General features: G+C 43.8%; 1 protein-coding gene across 1 annotated transcript in view; it reads right to left on the reverse strand.

The window, feature by feature from the left end:
- Positions 1 to 5,328: 5,328 nt before the first annotated feature.
- Arid2 (AT rich interactive domain 2 (ARID, RFX-like)) overlaps positions 5,329 to 6,000 on the reverse strand; it is a 160,420-nt gene continuing 159,748 nt past the window's right edge. The window contains exon 21 of the mRNA XM_013018715.1: positions 5,329 to 6,000. This exon is cut by the window's right edge and continues 2,317 nt beyond it. The gene's annotated coding sequence lies outside the window, so the exon portion shown is untranslated.

Raw genomic sequence — 6,000 nt, forward strand, 5'->3', positions numbered from 1 at the left:
CTGAAAATCCTGACACTTGTCAGGATGTAACTCCCAAGCCATCAGCTTGAGCACGCCCCTCCTCGTGCTGACCAATAGAGAGGAGGGTGTCTAGCCTTTAAAGCGATGCTTTAAAGCTCACAGGGAACCTAGCTCCAGTGGTAAGTACTGAGCTCTAGGTAAGTACTGAGCTGCAGTACTTACCTGTGGAGTGGACTAGCCCTCCCTTGCAGAGATGCTGCAGGGGCTGAGTGAAGGACAGATGAAATTTCCCCAGGCTCAGGGCTGCTTTTCTCAATTTCCTTTTGGATGAGGAGGAAATGAAATTTATCCAGTGGCTTTTGCATGAGCTGCATATTTAGGATAACTTGGAGGACTTCAGACAAGGCAGTGTGCAGACCCACTGCTGATCCATATCCTGGATTGGTATATTTTAGATCTAAGGTCTAATATGCAGCCAAGAATCAAATCACTTGGTATCTTTTTTAGATCCCCGTGGATCACAGCTCTATGGTTAGAGGAATGTAATTAGCTCACAGCTTATATTTAAATCTTTTGAATTCTCTGTTTGCAGAAGCAACAACAGCACCTGAGATGCACATGTGCACACACACACATCTTTTATGAAGCTTTTATCTAACTTTACATAACATTAAACCCTAGCTACATGGGAAAATTAACATCTTTTGTAGAAAAAAAAGACATTTGGCATAATTACAGTAGTCGAAGGTACAATCAGACTTTCTGGGGGAAAGAGGTTGTGAGGCTGAGCACACAACCTGGGCACTGTCCCTGAGCTTTTTGGCTCAAAGCTGGTGTTCTACCATTTGATCCACAGCTTCTCCTGCCTTTTTGCTGGTTAATTGGAGACAAAGTCGGCTAACTCCTGCCCAGGCTGGCTTGGAATCATGATTCTCATATCTCAGCCTCCCAAATAGCTAGGATTACAGGTATGAGCCACCAGTGCCTGGCCAAACTCCCCACCCCCCCATGCCAGTGTGCCAATACACAGGCTGAACTCCAGGAGTTGAGTTTGTGCTCGGCTTTCTTAGTTGGTGCTCTACTGCTTGAGCCATGACTCCAGCCTGGGTTTTTGCTTGTGAATTGGTGGTGGAGTCCCATGGCCTTTGCTGCCTGACCTCAAAACTTGATCCTTTGGATCTCAGCCTTCTGAGTAGCTAGGATTACAGGCATGAGCCACTGGCACCCGGCCTAACTCTTAGAGGAACCCATCTATTGGGATGTGTGTGCTTTTAATGTGGTGGGGAAATTGAACTCCACCTAGCTTGCAAGTCAAGCCTCCAGCCCCCACTTTGCTGTAGTTTGTTTTAAATAGGGTCTTAGAGCTTTTGACTGGGACCTGCTGGAGGCCCAAATCCTCCTATCTCCATCTCCTAAACATCTGGGATTACAGCATATGTGGCCACATACAGTGCAACAAGTTTTTATTCATTTCTTGGCTGGGAAGGTGGCTCAGTGGTAGAGCGCTTGCCTTGCATGCATGAGGCCCTGGGTTCGATTCCTCAACACCACATAAGCGGAAAAAGCCAGAAGTGGCGCTGTGGCTCAAGTGGTGGAGCGCTAGCCCTGAGCTGAAGAGCTGAGGGACAGCACCCAGGCCCAGAGTTCAGGCCCCACGACTGACCAAAAATTAAAAAGTTTTCATTTCTTGCCTAAAGGACTTGGGGCGTTCAGAGTTGGCACCCTAGCATTGCTTTTTCTGAGCCACATTCACCAGTCTTTCCTTTGGTCTAGTAGCCAATTGTATGTCCTCGGCTCTTGCAAATCCAGCCTGGGTTACAGTTGGTAGCAAGCACCGAGTACTGCCTTCGTGCTGAGAGCTTGCTGTTCCCCTCCTTTGCCTAACCCGGGAAGGTAAGCTGTTACTGAGGTCACAGAGCTGGAACAAAGCGAACGTAAGGGCCCTTGCCAAGGCCACAGTTGTGCCGGAACCAGACCTCCCAGGAGCCTCTTCTCTCAGCCATCATCTCCTAGTCCAGCTGGCCAGAGTTCCTTTTGCTTGTGAAGGACCAGCACCGCTTCTCTCAGCCTACTCAGCAGTCTGTCACTAGGAACAATAATCGTCGTTTATACTGGGACTTGAACTCAAGGGTCTGGGCACTGTCTTACATGCTTAAAATGGGTGTTCTACCACTTGTTGGTTTTTGCATTAATTGGAGACAAAAGTCTCAGGTTTTCCTGTCTGGGTTGGCTTTGAACCTCAATCCTCAGATCTTGGCCTTTTTTTTTTGTCAGTCGTGGGCCTGGGCTCTGTCCCTCAGCTCTTCCGCTCAAGGCTAGCGCTCTACCACTTAAGCCACAGCGCCACTTCCGGCTTTAAAGTGGTTTATTGGAGATAAGAGTCTCACGGACTTTCCTGCCCAGGCTGGCTTTGAACTTCGATCCTCAGATCTCAGCCTCCTGAGTAGCTAGGATTATAGGCGTGAGCCACCAGCATCTGGCTAATATCTATTTTTATTTCCATTATATATCTATTTTTATTGTCTCATTACATGAAGCTTTTATAATCAGTCAGTGAGATGCTACACCTTTCCTAGTTTCCTAGTTTGCCCTTCAGATTTCTAAATGAGTCTTTTACTTCAACTAACATTAAATGTTTGCTCTTAGCAATGTAATTCCTACATATCACATTGTGAACAAGCTTTACAGCAGAACTCCTTTGAACAAAAACAACCATATCTCGCCTCATTTCTACCATTCCTTATCCCTTTCCTTGTGTCAATCTAGTCCCAATGGGCAAAAGAAAAGCAACTTATAAATATGGGGAAGCCATACTGAAAAGTAATTATGCGTGGCATAAAAGGTGCTTTTGATTGGAATTTGAAACAAATTTATGCAACAAATGTGCCATCTCCATATGAAAGTGGTTGTTTTGTGCAGATTTAAAAGTGTGCTTTTTGTATTTAATTTTTTTTGTCGGTTGTGGGGCTTGAATGCTGGGCCTGGGTGCTGTCCCTCAGGCTCTTCAGGTCAAGGCCAGGGCTCTACCTCTTGAGCCACAGTGCTACTGATTGGTTTATTGGATATAAGAGTCTCCCAGACTTTTCCTGCCCCGGCTGGCTTTGAGCCTAGACCCTCAGATCTCAGCTTCTGAGTAGCTAGGATTACAGGTGTGAGCCCCCCTTCCCCCCCCCCACCTGGCTTTATTGTTATTCAAATCATACCAATTTTTATCTAAAATGAGAATCAGATTTCCAACGATTGCCAAAATCGTCTGTTTCAGGCAGCCACCTGGTCTGGTGTCTTTCATTACTTAGACCATTTGAATCATTAAGTGCAATCCCAACAGTCAGATTCTCGCCAAACGTACAGTCCCCAAGATTCCAAAGCCCCTCAAGCAAATGTGTTACCCACTGATTTCCAGACTACACTTCGTAAAGAGCCCTTTTGTATTTATCAACATCAGTATCATTGTTTTTTGTCTGAAAACCTGTCATTTTGATCTGGTTTGTTTGTGTATTTGTGAAAGTTGTGATAGTTAATTCTGCCTGTAGTCAGTCTTTGAAGATTGCTTGGAACTATTAGGCCTGTCAGATTTCTAATGGCCAAGTTTTTTTTTTTTTTTCCGTAGTGTACAAAGGGGTTTCAATTCTTAAGTCAGGTTATGAGTACAATGTATGTTGATCAATGTCCCACCTACCCATTCTCCTCCATTTTCTCCCTCCCATCCCTGTTCAATTTTTACATAATGCACATCGAATAACCTCACCCTTCCTCCATTTGTCATAGCCAGTTTGGTCTCATTAAAAGACATTTCTCCGGCTGGGAAGGTGACTCAAGTAGTAGAGCGCTTGCCTTGAGCTGCAGAGCTGAGGGACAGCGCCCAGGCCCAGAGTTCAAGCTCCACGACCAAAAAAAAAAAAAAAATATATATATATATATATATATATATATATATATATATATATAAACAGGGCTGGGGAGGTGGCTCAGTGGTAGATAGCTTGCCTCCCATGCCTGAGGCCCTGGGTTCGATTCCTCAGCACCACATAAGCAAAAAGAAAAAAGCCAGAAGTGGTGCTGTGGCTCAAGTGGGTAGAGCTGTAGCCTTGAGCTGAAGAGCTGAGGGACAGCACTCAGGCACAGAGTTCAAACCCCACAACTGGAAAAAAAAAAAAAGCTCCTTGAAAGTCTTACTACTTTCCTTATCAAATGAAACCTATTAAACTTCCCAATCTTCTAATTTTATTCCTTTTAGTAATGTTTGTAAGTTTTCCCTTCTAACAGAAACTTAGTGCTGTGTGGCATTGGAGTCTTTGATGGGTTAGCGTTTGAGCAGGCATGGCAAGCAGACTTGGGGGTGACGTACAGTGGGGGATCAGCTCAGGAAAAAAGAATGGACAAGACCTCATCTCAGCCAGTGGCTAGGCAAGTTAGCACATGCTTGTTAGCTATGGGAGACACACCAAGAGGATCCCAGTGCAAGTCTACCTATGCGTTAAAAGACACAGGGCCAACAAAAGGAGAGGAGGCAGTGTGTAGTCAAGCTGCTGTCCAGCAATTAATAGAGCTCCAAAGTAGTGACCCTTAAGTTACATGTATTATCATATTTACAAAGCTAGATAAATATAAGATACAAGCATGGTTCAGGCTGAAATCCATAGGAACTAAGGACTTACGGTCTACTTGTCAAAAGGAAATTATTTGTATACCTTAGTCTATGACCTGGACGTAGCCTGTTTTTGTTCCTACTCAGTGCACTGCTGGACCAGTAAGAACAGAGGAATCAGACACGTGACATCTAGTTACAAGCAGCATTAGAGTTACTAGTGGCTGTAATTGGTGTTAGCTGTGTTCCTTTCACTGCCTGCTTTGGGTGCCTTGTGGACCTTATGTTAAACTGTTGATGTGACTTTTTGTGTTCCCAAATAATGTACAGTATGGCAGTAAGTCAAATCCCCCCCCCCTTTTTTTTTTGGCATGGGGCTTGAACTCTAGGCCTGGGTGCCGTCTCTCAGCTCTTCAGCTCAAGGCAAACACTTTACCACTTGAGCCACAGCGCCACTTTTGGTTTTCTGAGTGGTTTATTGGAGATAAGAGCCTCATGGACTTTCTTGCCTGGGCTGGCTTTGAACCATGATCCTCACATCTCAGCCTCCTGAGTAGCTAGGATTACTGGTGTGAGCCACCGGCACCTGGCTCCGTGGGTTTTCTTTTACCTTACTATATAGTACAGTGGATGCAGGAGCAAAGTGCCAGGTGCCAGGTTAATCTTATAGCTCCCCTCTTGCATCTTAGCAGTTTGGTGATCAAGAATATGTTTACTTGGTATTTAAAACTTTTAATCATGGTGATTAAGATCAGGACAGAAGTGACTTATCCAAAACACTCGTTTTAAAAATCAGTTTTATTGTCATTTTATGGTTAAAAAAAACATACATGGCATGACTATAAAGTAATGAGACAAATTTTCATGTATAGCTTGGATTACTGAGTCTCATTAATATATAGTCACATCCTGTCTCAATCTTGGAAGAAAAATATGCCTTTGCTATACGATTATCAATTTTGTTAATTAAAATTTATTAAGTGCCAACAGAGCACTAGGCACAAATATAACACAGAATTGTACAGTCTCTATGTTGTAGACTATATTATTTACATAGAATTCTTAGAGATAACATTAAAGCAGGTATTTACAGAACTTCAGACAAAAATAACAATACTGGAAGTCAGCAAGTTTCTGTCTACAAGGAGCACCTTTTCATGAGTCAGGGTTGTGCAGAACTCACTGTGCATCGGCACTTTAATTCCATTCATTCCCACCAAGTCCGTCTTATTCCATTATAGTTACATAAAGCTGTCAGAGGAAAAAGCCTAAGTGGGAAGCCATAAACTGGTTTCATTAGGTCCAAAATATCTAGAAAATTCTCTGCTGAGACCAATGCTTAAAGGGACTAAAGACATTTACATATTGTACCACATCTAGAACTACAGCATGCAATCCAGTGAGGGGAAGGATGGTGACTGTGACAATTGTTTCCTAAACCCGGAGTCTCT

Source organism: Dipodomys ordii, unplaced genomic scaffold (genome assembly GCF_000151885.1).
Source record: "Dipodomys ordii isolate 6190 unplaced genomic scaffold, Dord_2.0 Scaffold42, whole genome shotgun sequence".
NCBI lineage: Eukaryota > Metazoa > Chordata > Mammalia > Rodentia > Heteromyidae > Dipodomys > Dipodomys ordii.